This window comes from Cucumis melo, chromosome 10, assembly GCF_025177605.1.
Source record: "Cucumis melo cultivar AY chromosome 10, USDA_Cmelo_AY_1.0, whole genome shotgun sequence".
In the NCBI taxonomy this organism is placed as follows: domain Eukaryota; kingdom Viridiplantae; phylum Streptophyta; class Magnoliopsida; order Cucurbitales; family Cucurbitaceae; genus Cucumis; species Cucumis melo.
In genome coordinates, this window is record NC_066866.1 from 13,714,039 (window position 1) to 13,737,205 (window position 23,167).

The 23,167-nt window shown below is 34.9% G+C and overlaps 1 long non-coding RNA gene across 1 annotated transcript; it reads left to right on the forward strand.

The window, feature by feature from the left end:
* Nucleotides 1-276: 276 nt before the first annotated feature.
* Nucleotides 277-3,987, forward strand: LOC127151264 (uncharacterized). The gene is made up of 3 exons (XR_007824109.1): nucleotides 277-543; nucleotides 1,996-2,512; nucleotides 3,846-3,987. It is a non-coding gene; the product is annotated as an uncharacterized LOC127151264 (long non-coding RNA).
* Nucleotides 3,988-23,167: the final 19,180 nt, after the last annotated feature.

The window sequence follows — 23,167 nt, forward strand, 5'->3', positions numbered from 1 at the left end:
GGGTTACGACTTTACAACTCGTACTACAATTAAAAGCATGAAGATATTCGACAAAAGGGATGGGTTTTTCCTTACGCAAAAGCAGCTTAAAAACAAGAAAATTTAAAACCAATTTTGTTGGGTTTAAAGACTAGAAGTTTGTTAGATGTTGAAAAGAATGAACATAAAAGCAAAAGGGAAGCTAAATATTGAGTGAGGGGCATCTTGGTCTTTTCTTAAGATCTTTTTATTATTATAAAAAAAAGGAAAAAATGATATTTTTTTCTCTCTTCTTCTCCTTCCTCATTCTTTGATAGCACCTTCCTCTTCTCGAAAGTTCTCACCGCCATCTCTCTCTATCTCTCCACCTTCCTCTTCTCGTAGTCGATCATCGTCAGCTGCGTTCGAAGAAGTCATTGCAATTTTCTTGGATTACAAATCTTCCAAGTTGAGCCGAGTTTGCTCAAATTCCTCACACCACTCCTCACCTGCAGCTCCACACGCTATGCCACATCGTCGTTAGCTTATCAAATCTGTTGTTGTGGGCAAACTTGGTGCTTTCTGGTGAGTTTGTGGGTTTTTCTTAAAGAGTTTCAATTACCCATTGAGTTTCGACTTGATTTTTGCATTACCCATTACTTTTCGTTGTTGGATTTGGATTCTTGGGAGATTTTAGCTATTTTTCAGCTAGTTGATGACTCAAAATTTGGTGTTTTAGAACAAATTTGGTGAGTATCTTAGTGTTCTTGGATGCATCTTAAATACCCAATAAGTAGTTGGTGCAAGAGCTAATTTGCTCAAAATTTGAATGTTAGATTCGAGTTTGAAAAGTAGTTATCATGATGTGTAGCCGAGTCATGTCGATTTCGACAAGTTTGCAGTAAGTTTTGGGTATTTTAGTGCATTTTCTCTATGTTCTTGAAAATACCAAATTGGTGTAGGCATAAGTTTGTTGATGACCATTATGTTTCGGATTAAATTTTTTGAGTTTTGAATAAACCAAGTGAATATCCCATGTGTTTTAGATATTAGAGTGAAGTTTGAAACTGAAATTTGTTTCGTTCATAAGGCTTGGGATCAATTTTGTTGAGATTTTGCAAGTGTGTAAGGTTGCATTTAACACCTATCAATTGTTGGTTTCAAATTATGGTTTCTCAATTTGTTTTGGATGTTAAGGTCGAGTTTCGTGGTACTAAAAACCATTGTCCTATGGTTTAAAAGTGTAAATTTTGGTGACTTCAGTTGTGATACTTAATTGGAGTTGGAAGTGATTTTTGGACTTACGTTTTGCTTAAGTTATGGGTACCTATTGTGCAAAAAGTTTGTATATGAAGGCTTGAGGGGTGTAGATAAAATCTATGCTAAAAATAAGGCATCTTTGAAATAGTTCAATTTGAGGAGTGAGAATCAGGGTCACTAAAACATAAAATAGCTTGAGTTGATATTATAGAACGTTTTGGGGATAATTATGTCATCTAAACATGTGAGGATAACTTAATGGCCTTAATCACTTAATGGCCTTAATCATTATTTTCGGGTTGAACCGAAGTAGGGAGAGTTTATAATCCTAGAGGATTGAGTCATTGACAGTGAGTGGCTTAGTTTCAAGTATTTCATTATAATTCTATATATGTTAGTATAGTACCACGATTGTGAAAATTTCCAAGATGATTTTTTTATGAACTATATGTTAGAAATGCTTTTAAAATATGATTTCCAATTTCCATGAACTCGTATATTTCAGAAATATGGTTGAACCCGAACTTATTAATAATGGTTTAGATGAAAACTAGTTTAAATGAATACCTTGTGATCTGTTATTAAAATTGGATGGTTTGAATGAAAGGTTATTCTTAAAACATGTGTTGATCGCTAAAGATTGAAAATGATTTTATGAACATGTGTTTTTTACCATGTTTGGCTTTAAAACATGAAATATGTGATTTTTTATGAATGTTAGCGATTTACCCATAAGCTATGCGAATGTATTACCGTAACGCCACCTATGGTTGTCAGGGGATTTCAGGGCTGAAAGAGGTCATGACCGAGGTTAGGTGAGGTCGTGGATGGAGGATTTTTATTGGCTTCGGGCCTAGCTTAACCCATGATGGGTGGTTCTATGTGCACTTAAAAGCGTGGATATGGAGGTTGCTACTATGGTAGGTACTAAGTATGTGTGAGCTCAGTCTAATCGCGTGTTTCCTTATGGATATGGATCACATGTGAGCTATTTTCGATCGTGTATTTAGTATTCTACCATGGTTGGATTGGTGGAGGTTGTTACTGTGGCAAGTACTAAATATGTGTGAGCTCAGTCTGGCCGCGTGTTTCTTTGTGGATACGAATCACTTGTCAGCTATTCTCGGTCATGTATTTAGTATTCTACCAAGGTTGGTTGGATGAATGTTGCTATCAGGTACTAAATGTATGTGACTACAAAAGCTTAGTTTGGCTGCAATTCCTTGATCATGTGAGACCTATTCTCAGCCGTTTATTTAGGTGTTCTGCTATGATAGACCCTCATATGGTACAGGTTGGCTGCAAATACTTGTTGTTTATAGTATTATGTGATTTTAACGTTTTAATTATTAATTCATTATTGATTTCATATTTACATAGTTTGAGAGTATTGTTAGTGATAAATAATTAAAGTTACCTTCAACCACTAGCTTAAGCTTTTGGGTGAATTGGTGGTTTAATATAATATCAGAGCAAAGCAACAACAAAACCCTAGAAAAACGTTTAGGAGGAACCCAGACCAAACCAGCCATCGCCACCATCATCATCGCTGCCGTCGTGGACGCTATCATGAAAAAATTAGTCCAAATGCTTCAGAAAATGTCGATCTACAAAGTAGGACCACCCTCGCTGTCGTTCGCTCAACCTTCCGACCAGAATCTCTCTCACACCCCGCCTCCATCCGACACATGGGCCCATCTACCTCCGCCATTTTATCTCATCGTCCATCCCAATCTCTTCTACTCGTCGTCAGCTATCCAACGGTCATACCCTTCTGGTCATCTGCAACCACATGCATCACCCATGCCTTCCGATTATGGACAACCACCACAAAAATTGTTAGATCTGTCCATTCGCATGCCACTGTCTGTTGACCTTTTGCATCAACCCTTTAACGGGACTGATGGTATCCATAACAGATCGAGGATTGAAGTAGGCGAGTCTTTGGCACATTTCGAACCAACTGAGTTACCGATGTATTCCAAGAACCTGATAATTTTGCTTTCTAATGTGCCTTCAAATTATATAACTAACTATGTTGCCTTTAGTGCTCGATCCTTGACCCATGATAATGAAAAGAATAGTGGAAAACCAATTCTCATTTGTGAGCACTACAAGAAATAATGGCATACTAAGGATTAGTGTTGGAAACTCTACAGTCAGTCCCTACGAGGTAACAAACGTTCATCCAACGAGCAATAAAACTCAAGGCGTACTGATGTTAGAGAGACTGCCAGCATCTCTCACCAACTGGCCCTACTGCTAGTTAGACCAGTTCTCCTACTATAGGCATCATTGCTTAGTCAGGTATGCCTCAGTCCCTTGGCCTTACTAGTGTTAATGGGAAGAATCCATGGATTTTGGACTCGGGGGCTACAGATCACTTGACTGGTTTTTTAGAGCACTTTGTCTCTTATACCCTCTACGTCGATAATGAGAAAATCTAAATAGTCGATGGCTCTTTAGCCCCAATTTCTGGAAAAGGACAAATAGTTCTCTTTAACGGTTTTTCTCTCGAGAATATTTTGTATGTGCCTAAGCTTTCTTACAATTTGTTATCTATCAGTAAGATCACCCATGAGCTGCACTGTAAAGCTACTTTCTTACTTGAATTTGTTTGCTTTCAGGAGAGGAGTTCAGAGAGGACAATTGACGCTTCCCGGCATAGCAGGGGACTTTACATCCTTGATGATGATACCTCTAATAGTAGTATCTCTAGGACTAGTTTATTGTCTTCCTATTTTAACACTTCTAAACATGACTTTATGTTGCGACATGTTTAGTTAGGTCACTCGAACTTTACTTATACAAAATATTGGTTTTCTCATCTTTTTCCTAAAATTGACGTCTCCTCGTTATCTTGTGACGATGTGTTGATTTGGGCAAAACAACATCAGATTTTTTTCCCTCACAATCGTTTAACCTTATTCAGAGTGATGTTTAAGGTCCTTCCAAGGTCACACCTAATCTAAGAAACGGTGGTTTGTAACTTTCATTGATGATCATACCTGTCTTATCTGGGTCTACCTTATCACCGACAAATCTAAGGTTTCCTCTATTTTCCAAAACGTCTATCACACCATTGAAGCACAATTCCATAAAAGATATTAATATTCTTCGAAGTAATAATGGTCGGGAATTCCAAAACCATAACCTTAGTAAATTTCTAGCCTCTAAAGGGATTGTTCACCAGAAGTCGTGTGCTTACTCTCCTCAACAAAATGTAGAGGCCGAGCGAAAAAACTATCACCTTTTGGAAGTAGCTTGTTCCCTTATGCTATCAAAACCTCTTCCTTCATACCTATGGAGAGATGCTATTCTTATAGCAGCTCATTTAATTAATGGAATGCTTTCTTGTATCCTCCACCCTCAAACTCCCTTAGATTGTCTAAGGAGACCTTCCCCTCTACTCGTCTTGCTTTTTAGGTTCCTCTTAGTGTGTTTAGGTGTACTGCTTGCGTCCATAATTTTGGCCCTAATCAGACCAAATTTACCCCTCGGGCTCATGCTTGTGTGTTTGTTGGGTATCCCTTCACCAATGCGGTTATAAATGTTTTCACGTGCCATCCAGGAAATACTTTGTCACTATGGATGTTACTTTCTATGAGGATCAACCCTACTTTCCCGTTAGCCATCTTTAGAGGGAGAGTGTGTGTAATGCCCTCAAAATTAAGATAATTTTGGAGTTAATTATCTTAATTTTGTTTAATTAGATTTAATTTATTGAGAATTATTTGATTTATAAGGGAATTGAAATTAATTAAATATTTGTTGGATGAATATTTCACTAATTAGGGGGTTTTGGCATGTGGTGCTTGTTGAGATTTTGATTAAATTGTATGTTGTGAGGTTTGAGAAAAGTTATGGATTTTTTTTAGTGTTGTTTAAGTTGAATTAAATTAAATAATTATGGATGTTATTTAATTAAATTGTAGAGTGGAAAGTTTGTTGAGATTTGATAATTATGTGTATATGTGGAAATATATATATAATTATTATGTGAAAGGAAAATATAATTATATTTATTGAAATATAAATATTTAAAGAAAAGATAATTATATTTTAGAGAAAATAAATAATAATTAATTATTGTGAAAGATAATTAATTATTTTTAGAGAAAGATACATAATAATTAATTATTGTAGAAGATAATTAATTATTCTCGAGAAAAATATATATTGATTCTAGAGATAAGTCGTTATGATTGGATAAATAAGAAAAGAGAAGAAATTGGATTTATTTAAAAAGAATTAAGGATTTAAGTTAAATTGAGATCTTGAAGTGAAAAGTTGGTTTTGGTGGAATTGAATTTAATTGAGTATATATATATATGGATATATATATATTTAATTAATAATTTAGATTTTGTGTGGAATACGATATTAATTATTTGGTTTTGTCTAAATAATTAATATGAAAAAGTGAAGTTAATTATATGACGGAATATAATTATATTTATTTCGAAAAGAAGATAATCCGCGAGGAAGGAGATGAATGATTTGATTGGACGAGAAAAGATATATTTATTTAGAAGAGAGAATGATGCTTCAAATAAATATATTTTGGTGAGAGAGAAATAATAATAATAAAGAAGTATTATTATTATTATTATTATTGGATATAAATGTCTAAGATTTTGTGCATTTAAAGAATTTATTTAGGAAAGTTAATTTATTTGGGTCTATAAATAGCATTAGAATGCTTAAGTTGGAAAGAAAAGGAAAAAGCAAAAAAAAAAGTTCTTCATCTTCTTCTCTAAGATAACCCTCTGTCGTTGTCACCTCACTAGTTTCAGTTAAGATTGATATCTTTGAAGATGTAAAGTGATGAATTTTTTCCATCAAGGATAAGAGAATTTTTCAACCTCCATTTGAGTAACCTTGGTAAACTAATGAAATTAAATTAATAATTTGTTAATTTAATTTTGGATCTATTTGAGATTTCTTTAAAGGTTTAATAGGTTAATTTTTTAAGATTTAAATCTTGGATTTTTCCCAATCAAGGTTGAATTGGTTTCAACCCCAATTTTTAGAAAGTTAATTAATTTGGGAGAATTTTAGATGTTAGTCAATTGCTAATTTCATTAATTAAGATACTGAAATTTTCTTTTATGATTAGGATCAAGTTAATTGGAGGATTTTTTTTACTCTCAGCTAGGGAGTACTTTGTTTGACTAAAATCTTCAGGTAAAAGATTCTCCTACTAGACCTTCGAACTGGAGTTAAGAGCTTGCATGTAATTTTCCATTATGCAATGATGTAGCTAAGATGCATAATATGTTGATATTGATGATTGACGATGATGACTGATATTATGTTTATGACTGATATTATGTTGATGATGATGACTGATTTACGTTGATGATGATGATGCATGATATATTAATCACATGATTAAGGACGTTAAGATTAGTACTCATGCCATGTTTATGATGTTATGATGCGTTGCATGCTGTGGATAGGGTGTTATATTAACTTTGTCTATTAGAGTCGTACACACATAGGTGTCCTTCGGGATCACCATCTTTTTATGACTGGGTAGTCCGATAGGACCACTAGTCTAGTCTGAGATGATATGTTTATGAGTGACTCGATGGGATCACTCACAGCCTGATTGTCTTAGTGTTTCCTTTAGGTCCACTAAAGACCAATTTTTCACAAGTGTTCCTTTGAATTCACCGAAGGCCAGAGATGTTCTTATGGGATTACAGATTGCACGTTTTTGGGAACGTGTTAGTTTAGGGGTACCACTTTACAGGACTCTAATGGAAAGTTAACAAACACCTAACGGGACTAGTAGTGAGTCCCTTACTGAGTATATGTTTATACTCACTCTTTCTATGTTTAATATTTCAGGCGAAGGTAAAGGTAGAGGAAAGCTGGCGAGCGACAGAGAAGGATCCGTGACATGCCATATGGGGACTTAGTTTTGCTTCCGCGTATATGTATTAGTGTTTTAGTAGTCTATTTTTAATGAAAATATAGTTTTCCTCCTTTTAAGAAAGTGTCTCTTGTTATTGTTTCTTTTTAGTAACAACCTTAGCTTAGTATAAAGAGTTGGGTTGTTACTGCAACAAATATTTAATTAATTTCAATTCCCACATAAATCAAATATTTCTTATTAAATGAATTTAAAACAACGCCCAATAAATTAAATCTAATTAAAAAAAATTAAGATAATTAACTCCAAAATTATCTTAATTTTGGGGGCGTTACAATCTTTCCTCCTTTAATAAACTTTTGTCCTCGAAAGTTCTAATCCTTGAACAACTTGGGATACTAGACTCTCATGTCTTAATTAATAACAATTTCTACCAAACTCCATAATCTTTAATTAAATATATACACCCATGTATATGTTGGGCTTAATGTCCTTAAACTCGTAGATAGTAAATATAATCAATTGATCGTTATTAATAAAGTGTTTTATTATTATAATTTCAATAAGTGTTATTGATTATATTATTAGTTTTGTCTTAATAACCTAAATTCAATAAACTAACATCCTAAGCTGTTTGATGAGTCTTTAACAGTATGTAAAGACATATAAGGATCAATGTTCAAGATCAACTTAAAGGGTCTATAGTATAGGGTTAAGGTTGGGTACCTTATCCTCTTAATACTATGGATACGGCTCACTTTGTATTTGATACAAACACATTGATCAAATGCGTTCATGTATGTGACATGTGAGTGAGGTTATCCTATGCAATGAGTTTGCATAAGACTGGACCACGAAATAGTAATCACTAGATGTAACTCCATTAACTAGTTGGATTTCTATTACATTAAGATGACCTAGGTGAATTAGTCTTAATCCTGAGTGTATTATGAACTCTTGTTTGCGAGGGATTGTCCTTTGATTTGTACGGGTGAGAGTGGCCAAATTGCAGACTCAATATGCTTATCATTTTGGGGACAAGACCGAGTGGGGAGCTGGGAACATAATCACACAAGATGGAATTCACTCATTCCCACCTTTAAAGTAAGTAGATAAGTGTTTTCTTAAATGGTGTCTCCGGGACTTGAACAAAGGGCCCTACCCTCTCTATGGCACGAGAGGGGTTTTTGTTTAGTGGTTGGACAATAAACAGGTTGTTCATTAGAGAAGCACTAGTATTTAAGGACTAGAAGTAACCTAGGGGTAAAACGGTAATTTGATCCAACTGGTGTTACGAACACTTGTGAAGGACTAACTTACTGGTATTGATCTATATCCGTGGACAAAAAAATATTTCTACAGTGAGAAGAGTTCAGCTGTGAGTCTTTAGTGGAGTGTACACACAATTAACGAATATTGATTAATGTGGTTAATGAGTTTAACTAATTAATCTCATATCATTGTAGCTTATGATCTATAGGTCCATTAAGTTTCCTTCCTAGCTCATAAAGAGTAATGAGATTTATTTATATTGGTTGTAATTTGAAATGTTCAAATTTACTTTGGGAATTAATATAATGTATATTGATACATTATAATATAAAGTTTATATTTTAATTATACTTTATTATATAAATTTAATTTTGGATATGATTCAAAATTAAATTACGAGAGAATAAAATATTTGAATAAATTCAAATATTAGTTTAATGTGAATTAGATTCATATTAAAACTATAGGTTAAAATTTAATGTGTATGTGATACATATTAAAACTATAGGTTATGAGAGAAATTTATATTTGAATATGATTCAAATTTTGGATTAAATTAAATATAAGATATTTAATTTAGAAATTAATTAATTGGAGAATTAATTAATAGTTTAGTTTAATTTCATTTAATTAAATTTGATTCAATTAAATTTATTAAATTAAAACTATAGGTTATGCGAGAGATATTCATTTAAATATGATTTAAATGAAATATTAAATTAATATATATTAAATTAATTAATATTTATTTATTAAATTAATAAGGAACGTGGGTGGTTTTCCTACATTTCCATTTATTCTCTCTAACTTTCCACTTATTCTGTCTGAAGAAGTGGGAATACTTTGCGTAACAAAATTGGGGTGAGTTCTGCGAAGTCTGAGATGCTCCATTCTCTCTGAAAAAAAAATTTCTCTGTAAAAAAAAAAATTTCTTCAATCCAATTTGGTTCCCACAAACCATCTCATTCAGAGAATAGGAAGGTTTCCAAGTGGTGGTGCCCCAAGTTGGTGTTTGGTAGATTCAGAGTCGTCAACGAGAGTAAGTTCTTCTTCTCTGTATTTTCTTCAAAGCATATTTAACCTTAAAAATTATTTTGTAATTTTTGCCAATGTATTGGTATTTTTTAAGGTTTCAATTAAAATTCGGTTTCTGTAATTCTTCCGCATTAAAGGATTTTCATCCCTTCAGTATATATATTTAATTAATCCAACACAATACACCAAATACATTCCTTAACTTCGAATTTTAATTAATCTAACACCATACAAATTCCATAACTTCCAATTCCACTTAATGTAATACCCATAATAAGTTCCTTAAATTTTTGGGGTGTTACAGTGTGAGTGAAGAGTTTAACAATATCTTTAAATTTATTGAACTTACTTCTAGTATCGTGTTTGACGTCGATCATCATCCCATAGTCCTACCTACAAACTAAGTTTCCTGAAAAATGTAATATAGAAGGAATCTCAAAAAGGAAGTCGGGTTCCCTACTAGTCAACCATCGGCTCCAGTCCAAGACTTCGAGCCTCCTCAAGATCAAGGTACGGAAAATCCTACTGAACTTTGTACTAATAAAACAACGAGTGGAATGACAGGTCTAATGTTGTTGTTCCTGAAAATGTGAAAGAAAAGAACAGTGGTGATGAGGCTGAGATTAGAGCAGAAACTAGTAATAATGAAGCTGAACAAGGTCATATGGGAAAACTTGATGAGTATGATCTCTCTCTTGACATTTTCATTGCTCTAAGAAAAGGTACCAAGTCATGTATTAAACATCCCATTTGCAACTATGTTTCCTATGATAATCTCTCTCCACAATTAAGAGCTTTTACAGCAAACCTTGACTCTACCATAATACCGAAAAATATTCACACTGCTTTGAATGTCCTGAATGAAAAAATGTTATCATGGAAGAGATAAAGGCTCTTGAAAAGAATAGAACTAGGGAGATTTGTCCTCAACCCAGGGGAGACAAAACTGTGGGATGCAAATGGGTGCTCTCTCAAATACAAAGTAGATGTTATTCTTGATAGACACAAGGCAAGGTTAGTTGTAAAGAGATTTACTCAAACCTATGGTATTGACTATTCATAAACTTTTTCTCGAGTGACTAAGTTGAATACTATTAGAGTCATGCTATCTGTTGCCGTGAATAAAGATTGGCCTCTATACCAGTTGGACATTAAGAATGCTTTTCTAAATGGAGACCTTGTGGAGGAAGTCTACATGAGCCCCCCGTCAGAATTTAAAGCTCAGTTAGGTCAGCAGGTGTGTAAACTTCAAAAATTCCTATATACTCTGAAACAGTCTTCTAGAGCATGGTTTGACATATTCACTACCTTTGTCAAGTCCCAAGGGTACAGTCAGGGGCACTCTGATCATACTTCATTTACAAAGGTTTCCAATACTGGGAAGATTGTTGTTCTAATAGTTTATGTTGATGACATTATTTTAACTAAAGATGATCAAGCAGAAATCAATCAACTAAAACAGAGAATGGGTGATGAATTTGATATCAAAGATTTAGAAAATCTAAAATATTTCCTTGAAATTGAGGTGGCCAAATCTAAATAAGGTATCTTCGTGTCTTAAAGAAAATACACATTTGATTTACTATCTGAGACAGGTATATGTTGGGATGTCGTCTTACTGACACTCCTATTGAATTCAATTATAAATTAGGAAATCCTGATAATCATGTTCCAGTTGATAAAGAACAACATCAGTGCCTTGTGGGTAAATTGATTTACTTATTCCATACTCGTTCTAATATTTTCTTTGCTGTAAGTGTTGTCAGCCAGTTTATAAGGCTCCCTATGAGGAACACATCAAAGTTGTCAATAGAATTCTAAGATAATTGAAAACAACACCTAATAAAAGGTTGATGTTTAGAAAGACAGATAGATCAAAAGACCATTAAGGCATATACTGACTCAGATTGGGTGGGATCTATTGTTGACAGAAAGTCTACCTTCGATTATTGTACCTTTGTTTGAGGCAATATTGTAACTTCGAGGAGTAAGAAGCAAAGTGTTGTGACCAGGAATAGCGCTGAGGCTAAATACAGAGCTATGAGTTTGAGAATCAGTAAGAAAATTTGGCTCTAGAAAGTCTTGTCAACTCTTCATCAGGAATGTAAGACACTATTAAAGCTTTTTTGTGATAAGTACTGTTAACAACCTAGTTTAACATGATAGAACTAAACATGTTAAGATTGATCAACATTTCATCAAAGAAAGACTTGACCGTGGGAGCATATGCATTCCATACATTCCTTCGAGCCAACAGGTTGCTGATGTTCTCACAAAAAGGCTTCTCAGACCAAACTTTGACTTTTGTGTTGGCAAGTTGGACATCATTGATATTTATGTTCTAACTTGAGGGGGAGTGTTAGAATTAGTGGGTTTGGCCCTTAGAGTATTTTTGAAAAAAATATGGAAGATTTTCCCTTTTTTCTAAATCTTTTCATTTTTTACTTATGATTGTATTTTGTTTATTCTCCCTCTTTGTACTTATTATATTCATCCATTAGAAAAACAATAAAACTAAAAACATCATGGTTTTTCTTCAGATTCTTGGGTTTTCACGTAAGCCTTGGTTTCGTGTTTATTGCTTTCAATAAAACCTTTAAAAACTTGTCACTCACTAAAGGTGTAGCCAAATCTAAATGATCGTATAACGTGTAGCCAAATCTAAATAATCGTGTATCAAGGAATCCTGAAAAAAAATCGTTTAGATTTTACTACTCAAATCTAAATCAAATCTAAACGATCGTGTAACCAAACTAAACAATTATTTACAAAAGAATCTCGAAAAAAAATCATTTATATTTGGCTATCCAAATCTAAACGATAGCCAAATCTAAATGATTGTGTACCAAACAATAGCCAAATCTAGATGATCGTATACCAAATATATTTGCGTGTGTTGACGGGGCATTTTTGGTATTTTTGTCAAATTTGTTCTATATAGTGTAAATATTTTGTCGTTTTGTTATATTTTTTAAAGACCCTTTTGAAAAAAAAAATCTATAATATATCAAAATATCTTATTTGAAAATATATTTCAAATCTCAACAACTTTATTTTGTGAAATTCTTATTTAAAAAAAAAAAGATATAAGTGAAATTGCAGCAAAATCACATCTATTTGTATTTTGGATTATATGCTTTAGTTATCGTGATATTTTAAAGAAAATAAATCAATCATACAAACTAAATCTTTACTATTAAATCTTCAAGTTGGTAAATCAAAAAATAAAAACCGGAATCCTTATATATATATAACAAATCAAATGTTTAAGTTAGTTAATGAGTATTTGGTAAAATCAAATCAATTAAATTTAGTATAAAACATTTCTCTCAAGTTGATTAGGTTTGAAACACATATATGATACTTCCTATTAGAGAATATATCTATAGAAAATTGATGCATGACTTCATTTCAGACAATTTCACTTTAAATTATATTCAAACAAAGAACAAAGTAATTGAAAAGTCAGACATTCGACCATATCAAGGTCAAATCAGGCATATTCATAAAACGTGATATTTTCAAGTCAAGTGAATTGCTATAAAACTTTAAAAAACCTGATTTTTGCCAAAAAAAAAATCAACTAAGACACCCCTCTAAATTTTCCATTTCATCCAATTCCACAAAAAAGATCATATGGTCATCAAGCCCCAGTGGCTACACTAGTCTTCTATAACTCACTAAACTTCTCGAAACATCATAATTTGCTTCTCAACGCTTAATAAGAAAATCCATCCACATGGTCATCGATGTTGTTGAAAACATCTTCAAGCTTTGAAACCCAATCCATGATCATGATTGTTTACACGAGATTTTCGAAGAAATTTGGTTCATGAAGTTGAACTTGTGTTGATATTGTGCTTGTGTTGATTTGATGTGATGTGGTTCGGTCTCTAGAATTTGATCTTTGATTCGGTCTCTCAGTTCGATTCGGTCTCTAGAATTTGATCTTTGATTTGATGTGATGTGGTTCGGTCTCTCAGTTCGATGCTTACGCTTGATTTGAGGAAGCGGAGCACATGATATACTTGAAGTTGGAGTCTTAGAAAAAATGTTGTATCTTCAAAGGAGCTTCAGTCTTCGAGGACGGTCGACTTTAGAAGTTGGAGAGTATTCTTGCTCTTGGAAAAATTCTCTTTAAGCCTTCTAGAGTCAAAAAATTCCAACCCTTACAAATTAAGAGAACTCTTTTATTTATAGAGTTCTCTAGTGGGTCTTTATAGACTTGGGCCTAGTTAGTCCATGGACCAGACCCATTGACTCAACCACATAGGTTTGGGTTATATTTAACGTTTAGTTTAAATTAAGTTTTTTTTTTTTTTGCTCAATTGAATTTTAGTCCAAGTAAATAATATTTAACTGAACCAAAGTAGTTAATTTGATCCAATTGTCATAATAAATACATGTGGCATCATTAGAATTGGCCAATTTGTGTTTAATTTTAATTTGAGACACATGCCAATTTTTAGTTAATCCCAAATGCAATTATTTTAGTAAATGATGTGGTAATTTATGATTGGTTCTGAAACTTCTTATTTAGCAAATGCCCCTTTTCGAGATTTATGCACGTATTTGGGTGGGTGAATCTCGAAAAAGATAAGTGTAAAGTCCAAATACAAGCATTTTTTTCTTTTTGTTCAATTCAACAAATCAAATTAATCAAACTATGAATTTAGTACATGAGCTTGATTTAAATTTGAAATAAGGGTTAGAATATGACCAATCCTTAATTTGAGAAAAGTTCAAGGTTTATCATCAGCTTGCTTTTATTCGAGGATAAAAATTTAAATTTGATTTTTTTATATAAATTTTGGAACCAAATTTTAATTTGAGATAAGGATGAGGATTTTGCCATATCCTAATCTGTCTTCAGGATGACAAGAATTTGGAATGACCAATTTTAGTTTTGAGATAAATAGGCGACCTCAGTCTTGAGATAAAGTTAGATTTATGGCTCCAATTTAAGTTTGAGATAAAAATAGAGGTAAAATATAATTTAAATTTTCAAATCTAAATTTTGAAATATTTATATATGATTAATTATCTCAAAAGTGGAATTCAAGATTTATCATAAAATAAAATAACATAAGAAAATTGAAGGAAACTTACATAAATGTAACAAAACTATAAACTATTTACGGCCCCGTGTAACAAAGCCCATAAGGTTAGCCATTTTTTAAATATTCTAGGTTTGCCCTTCCATCTTTCTATTCTTCCTCGTGATTCGTCTTCCTCCTGTTATTTTTTCTTCCCCGTCTTTCCCTGTGATTTCGTCTTTCTTCTTTTCTCTTTTTCATTTTTGTGATTTCTTTCCATCATCTTTCTTATTTTTCAATTCTTTATTTATGTCGTTTAATCTTTCCATCGTCTTTCTCTTCTTTTTCTCTTCTTTTTTTTCGCTTTGATTTCTTTCCATCGTCTTTCTTCTTTTCTTTTTTTTTTTACGCGTTTACATTTGGTAACCAAATCTAAACGACTGTGTATAAGACTGTGTACAACAAAATAGCAAAATCTAAAAGATCGTGTATAAAGAATCTTGAAAAAAATCATTTAGATTGGAGTAGCCAAAAGTAAACAATCGTGTAAAAAATAAAAGATTGTGTATAAAGAATCTTGAAAAAAATCATTTAGATTGGAGTAGCCAAAAGTAAACAATCGTGTAAAAAAATAAAAGATTGTGTATAAAGAATCTTGAAAAAAATCATTTAGATTGGAGTAGTCAAATGTAAACGATCGTGTAAATAAATCTAAACGATCGTGTACCAAAAGAATTAAAAAAATCATGTACCAAATTTATCTAAAAGATTATGTAACAAAATTAAACGATGGAATTGAAAAGATAAATTGTACTCATTTCTAAACGATCACGTATAAATTGTAGCATATCTAAACGATCGCATATAAATTATAACCATATATAAACGATCATATTGTAGCCATATCTAAACGATCGCGTATAAATTATAGCCATATCTAAACGATCGCATATATATTGAACCATATCTAAACGATCGCGTATATATTAAACCATATCTAAACGATCGCCTTGTAGCCATATCTAAACGATCGCGTAAATTATATTCATATCTAAACAATCACGTATATATTGATCCATATTTAAACGATCACGTATATATTGAATCATATCTAAACGATCGCATATAAATTGCAAATATATTATGCGTGCGTTATTGACGGCGTGGTTGATGGGACATTTTTGGTATTTTACACGGTGGGCCTCCTCTAGGCTTTTTCCGTTTTTGGAATTGTTTTATAGAGTGAAAATATTTTGCCGCTTTTTTATATTTTTTGAAAGACCCCAAAATTGAATTTTATTTTTATTTTATTATTTAAAATATTTAAAATTATTCAAATTCCTATTAGGAATTGAATTTGTTAGCCTTATAAATAGACTCGCACCTTGATCATTTTTTACTCATCAAGCATAACACAGGTATGAGAGAAAAAAACTTCTCTTTTCCCTCTCTCTTATTTTCTTCTTCTTTTTTAACTTTTTTTTTACTTTCTATCCTTTTTTTTATAGGAACTAGAGTTATTACGCCTCTCTTTACTTCCTAACGTATTTTCAAAAGGTGAGATTTTTTTCTTCTCTTTTTTTCTTTTTCTTCTTCTTCTTCTTTTTTTTTTTTTTTTTGCAATCGATTGCAGGGGTGACTTCGCTGTCAGCGATCTGATTTCTATTAGGGGCAATCAAGCTTTTTTCGTCGGATCCAACTCCTAGTAGGAACGATCGGACATCTTCGCTCTGCTTCGCCATCAGCGATCTAATTTCTACTAAGGACAATTCGATTTTTGCCGTTGAATCCAACTCTTAATAGGAATGACTAGACATCATCGTCCTGCTTCAACGTCATCAATCCAATTTTTGCTAGGGGCAATGAAACTTTTGCCATCCGATCAAACTCTTAGTAGGAAGATTAGGCATCTTCGTTCTACTTCGCCGTCAGCGATCCGATTTCTACTAGGGGCGAAGGGCTTTTGCCATTGGTTCCAACACCTAGTAGAAACGATCGAACATCTTCATTCTACTTCGCCATCAACGATCCGGTTTCTGCTAGGGGCGATCTGGCTTTTACCATCGAATCCAACTCTTTGTAGGAACAATTAGGCATCTTCGTTCTGCTTCGCAATCAACGATTTAATTTCTACTAGGGGCGATTGGTTTTTACCGTCGGATCCAACTCCTAGTAGGAACGATCGAGCATCTTCTATCTACTTCATCGTTAGCGATCCAATTTCTACCAGTGACGATTGGACTTTTATCGTTTGATCCAACTCTTGGTAGGAATGATCAAACATTTTCATTCTACTTTGTCGTCTACAATCTGATTTCTACAAAGGGTGATCGGGCTTTTACCATCGGATCCAACTTCTAGTAGAAACATCGAGCATCTTTGTTCTGCTTTATCTTGAGCAATTCGATTTCTACTAGGGGCAATCGGGCTTTTGCCATCTGATCCAACTCCTAGTAGAAACGATTGAGCATCTTTGTTCTGCTTCGCAGTCAATGATCCGATTTCTACTAGGGACGATCGGGCTTTTGTTGTTGAATCCAACTCCTAGTAGAAACGGTTGGACATCTTCGTTCTGCTTTACCGTTAGAGATCTAATTTCTACTAGGGACGATCGAGCATTTGTCGTCGGATCAAACTCGTAGTAGGAATGATTTGACTTCTTCACTCTACTTCATCGTTAGTGATCCAACTTTTTACTAGGGACCATCTGGCATTTTCCATCAAACCCAACTCTTAGTAGGAACGATCGGACATCTTCGTTCTAGTTTTTCATCATTTTGAAGAGGTTGAACTACACCATCTTCATCTTAGAGAGACGAAGATAGTTACACCATCGTCATCTTTTAAAGAGGCAAAAGCAGAGGTTCACCATCGTCATCTTCTTAGGTAAAACTTGAAGATGGAACCAACAAAGCAACTCTTGAATTAGAACATGGAAAAGCAGTAGTGCAATGCTCAAAGTTAGAGATGAAAAGGCATTGGTGAAGTCTACAACTCTGCATTTGAATGAGCCTTAATGAAATCTTTGAACTTGAATTTCAAGAAACATTAACAAAGCCTTACAATTTGATTATGAGGCACTTCTAAACTTGTGTGAACTTGAATTTCAAGAAAACATTAACAAAACCTCATAATTTGATTTTGAGAAACTTCTAAACTTAACGATGGAGTGTTGAACTTCAGAGAAGTGATGCCCATTATAAACATATAACTTTGCAACATCTTACTTCTAGTACAACACCTCTTTGATTTGTTATATTGCCCCCAGCAGGGCATCTTCAACTTTAAGTTGAAATTCTTCAAGGAGAATGAACACCATCAATTGCAAGTGTCATGTCATGCTTTATGTGATCATGACACTACTCTTGTTTTCCATTCTTCTCAATTAGGTTTTTTTTTTTACTGGACTAAACTTAAAGTTTTCCTTAAGCTGCCTACGTACTCTTTATAATATAGGGATCAAGTCATAACGTAATTCAATTGATTTGTTTTTTACTAGATTGAACTTAAAGTTTTCTTTAAGTTGCCTACGTACTCTTTATAATATAGGGATCAAGTAATAACGTAGTTCAACAATTTTTTTTTTTTTGCCATTCACCTTTTAAGCTCTTGTGGGCTAGGAGCACCATGCAGTTTAGGCTATTGCAATAAGAAGTTTTACATATTTAGTAGCTCATATTTTCATCATTCACCTTCTTCGTTTGTAAGACTGGTGAGTATAATAAGTCTTGGCTTCACCGTCAAGGAACCTTTTGTATTTATGTCAACAGACAACTCCTCTTCATGCGTGATGAGACACGACCGTGAATCTTACCACCATCATTGTTTTCTTCATGAAATAGTTTTGCCTTCAATGTTTTCATCTCTCTTTCATGTTGATCGCTTGTCATCTTTAAACGATCAAAAGTAGATGTTCAAGGTCGATCTTTCTTCAATGTGGAGACACTTAGCCTTTTGAAAGCTAAAGCTCGATGGAAGTAGATGTTGGATATTGGTTTTCTTCTTCTTTCGTGGTCATACTCAATCTTTGAAACACAGAAAATCAAGTAGTTGAAGGCTTGATACGTTCAAAGACAAGTCATTTGCTTAATTTCATTTGAATTGTCAACTTCCTCAGAAGATGCATGATTGTTGTTGACTTATATTATGCGAACAACATAACATGTAGTGACTTTTAATACTTCCTCTAGATGATCATCAAGGAAGCTTCTTGAGAGGAATTATGTCCAAGTTATCGACCGTCGAGGTCGGAGGAAGTTCTCATCTTTTTTCTTTGATAGGTCTAGGCTTTCATATCTTCTTATTTCTTTTCACCTACTTTTTAAGGGAGATGCTTCATTTTGCATGCTTTTTATGGAAGTGTCTCTTCGTTTGAATGAAATTTGTTTGTCTGCCTTTTTGACGAGCCACGACTATCCATTTTTTGCCATTATCTTCAACAGCCTCTTCTTTGTTTTGAGAGTTTATCGTCATGATCTGTTGTTGAAATCGAACAATTATACGTTCGAAAGTTCCAAACTAAATCAAGCTTTTTATTTGATCATAAATCTATGTTAATGATAAAACACTTGAAGTCATCTCGACTGCAATATGATTCGTTTGAGCTACTTCATCAATATCCAGCTCAATCATTTTTCACGAGCCAACTTTACAATCAGTTCCTTTAACACGAAACACTTTTCAACAGGGTGACTAATGACCCAATGGTACTTACAGTAGTTGAGATCATCTACTTTTCTTGCTTGCTCTGGTCATTTACATTCTGACAATTGTATAAGTTGTCCATCATGTCTGCAACATCAAAGCCAAGATATAGATAAATTTTTTCCTGTCTTTCTATACAAGTTGGGCAACACTTTTCATCGCCATCATGATTTCTTTCAACTTTTTTTTCTTTTCTTTTAGAGAAAGATTTCAATGGAGTCTCTTGAACAACCATAAACTCATTTATGATACTATTTGCGATCTTTTTAGTGTTGTTGTAACGACCCAACTTTCCGGACTAAGCTAAGGTCACTACCAAATACCAAAACTCGACCATTTAACATAAAATTTAAAACGGACCAGTTACGATTCATTAAAACATTAGAAACCTTACAAAAGACAGTTTCGGGCCCTATTTTAAATAAATCAAAAAAAGTCACAAAATAAAAATATCAAGTCACCAGTTCAAAATCACAAGTCAAAATATTCTGACAAAATACATAGCGGAAGCGATAAGAAAACCAGACGCGTCCATATGGCCTTCACGCATCCTTCCTGCCTCTCGTCGGTCTGCCCCTCGCTGTACCCCTACCTGAAAAGTTAAAGAGGAGAAGGGTGAGTATAAACATACCCAGTAAGGGACCCACTACTGGGCCCGTTAGGGGACAACAGTTAACTTCCTATTCGGGGGTACCCTACATAACAGTCTAGTGGTCCCGTGGAACGCACATATCAGTCTAGTGCTCCCGAAGGATGCACATATCAGTCTAGTGCTCCCGAAGGATGCACGTATCAGTCTAGTGCTCCCGAAGGATGCACGTATCAGTCTAGTGCCCCCGAAGGATGCACATATCAGTCTAGTGCCCCCGAAGGATGCACATATCAGTCTAGTGCTCCCGAAGGATGCACCTATCAGTCTAGTGCTCCCGAAGGATGCACATATCCGTAAGGCACACTACCCCATAGATGAAGCTAACCGTTACCCCTCAGCCCATACTAAACTGTCTACATCAGTCACATCCCAACGGCATTCATATCACAGTCCCGCCATAGGCTTTGTCAGTCAGATAGTATAGGTTTAAACATCTACACCCTCAGTTGCTATATGCATTACCAATTCGCACACTATTAGGGAAAACCCTAGATCCAATCGACTAACCAACCAAAAACCGGACTCACTGTCCTTCCCCGTCCAAACTCCATGAACCACATCCAGACCAGTGTTTTACTACATACTGAACCGTAACTTTAAGGTCCATCAACATAAAATCTCAATCCACAATTAGCAGTCACAGTATATTTACATCAGACAAAATATAATATCAGTACTTAACAGTCAACACGCATACAGTTATTCAGTACAGTCACTAACGTGTAATCCCCTGTGGATTACTACGGTTTCAGCCTGTACTCGGGGTCCAGTAGTAGGAAAACCCTTACCTGATACTCGGTTATGCCCCTCGATCGAATCCACGCTCAACAGATCCACCCAAGAAAAGGAAGCTATCTCTAACCAGGCCTGCCGCGGAACCCGAGAACTTAAGCGTCAACTCTGTACTACCTTCAAGGGGGAAAAGTAGGGCCATATCTTAATCCAACATTCAAACTCGAATCGGACAAGGTAACATTAGGGAATTCATCAAAACAATCCTTACCGAAGACTCACCGTGAACCGCAGTGGAGGAAGGAAGGCTTAGGTGGCTCGGCTCGGCTCGGCTTAACTCGGCTTGGTTCTCGGCTCGGCTCGGCTTAGTTCGGCTCGCGGCTCGGCTCACTCGGCTCGCGGCTCGGCTCACGCGGCTCGCTCGGCTCGGCTCACGCGGCTCGCTCGGCTCGGCCTGGAAGCGGTTTCGGGTCGGGTCAGCTTGGAACCGGGTCGGGCTGGGCGAAACGGGCAGCACGGTTTTGGAGGGCTCTCTCTTCCGGCGAACGACGACGGTACGATGAGGGCTGCAGCAACCGGCGAACCTCACGGTGGCGGCGTCAGCTGGGATCCGACGGACGACGACGAAGAGACGGGATGCGGCCGCTTGCAAGCTTCCGCTCGGACTGACGGCTGGCGGTGCGGCTTGCGGATGGTGGCTGCGGCGAACGTCCGGCGAGGCTACGCACACCGACGGAGATGGAGATAGGGGCAGAGGACGGAGACGGAGAGGATGGTGATGGTGGCGGAGACGAAGAAGGATGGTGGCGGAGAGGCGCGGCGGCGGCGCGAGGGAGAGAAAACGAAAACGGAGGGGGGGGGGGGCTTGCGCGCGCGGCTTAGGGTTTTCTTTCTCTCTTTTTTTTTTTTTTTTTTTTAAATATATATATATATATATAGACATAAATAATAATAATAAATATATATTTAATAAAATGAATAATAATAATAATAATAATAATATTAATTATAATAAAAGTAAATAATGATACATGTATATATATATTGAATAAAATTGATATAATTTATAATAGAATATTAATATTAATTTATTATAATAATATTAAATAAGAATATTAATATTTATTTTAAATAAATAAAAAGAAAATATTAACATTAACAATTGAAATAAAAAAATTCCCGATAGCAATAATCTAATCAATATTATATTATTATTTTATCGTTTTACCGAAACTCAAATTTCCGAACAATTTACTTAAAATGCTAAAATTTTACCTCGAACTTCGGGGCGTTACAGTTGTTGATTTCATTCTTGTCATTCCTCATTTTTACTCCCCTGTTGGTAATACTCAGTTCCATATCATGGGCATGAGTTGCCAATCCTTCCAAAGTGTGAGGTTTTATTCCTTGCAAAATGTAAAGAAGCTCCAGTGCATGCCTTGGGTGTACATCTTCACTATAGATAGTTCTCTAAGCTTATCTTTGCAATCCAGGCTTAAAGCTTTTCATTGATTTATGTAGTCAAAGACTAGCTTCCCTTTCGTTGTTTGGTGTTTGTCAACTCCATCATGTTGACGACACGCCTAGTGCTATAGAAGTGATTGAGAAACTCTATTTTCAGCAGTTCCCAACTGTCAATGACTTCTGGCTCCAAATCGATATACCACTTGAAAGTATTTCCTTTCAAGCTTCGAACGAATTATCTGACTAGTTGGTCTCCTCTTGATCCTGTGTTCTTTCTGTCTCAACAAAGTGACCAATGTGTTGCTTTGGATTGCCCTTTCCACCGAATTGTTTGAACTTTGGAGGTTGGTACCCAACAAACATTCGTAGGTCATTGATTCTCTTGGTGTATGACTTGGAGTACATGAAGTTTGTGGTGGTCCTCTATACTAAGCTCTTTTGGAGCTTGTAATCATATCTTGCAGTTGTTGGACTGACAGATAGGCTACAGAGATGGACTGTTGGTCTAGCTTTCCTGCAACATAACCTTTTCTTTATCATTAGCTTTGACAATAGGAGTTTTGCTTGACTCAGCAGTTTCACAAGCCTTCATTTAATATTTCAAGGTGGCGGTTTCATGATCTCACTCAACAACTTTCATTAGAAAATTTATTTTTCTCTCTATCTCTGCCATGACTGCCTCAGGTGTCACATCTGCCATCATGACAGACACTACTTCAAGGTGTGATTCTTTTTCCAATAGATCAGAAACAAGAGTAGAGTTATCGAATAAAGAATTCTATCTGATAATGATCCCGCCTTTAGAAGATTCCATCAGTTGTTCCCAACTTTTCTTTGTGAGGATAGAACTTTGTTCTTGTTCTTGCATGCTCCTCTTTGAGTGACTCTGGGTGACAAGTCTAGTGTAAGTGTCATTTGTGACAGTAGCTTTGGATGTAACCTTCCTTAGTGCTATTACTTGGTTTGTTGTTTTGAGTTTCGAGAGAGAGATGAGAGGTAAAGAGGTCCCACTTGGCGTACTAATTTGTTCACACGAGATTTTTTGAGAAATTTGGTTCGTGGAGTTGAACTTGTGTTGATGTTGTGCTTGTGTTGATTTTATGCGATGTGGTTCGATCTCTAGAATTTGATCCTCTGATTCTCTCTCGATTGGATGCTTACGCTTGATTTGAG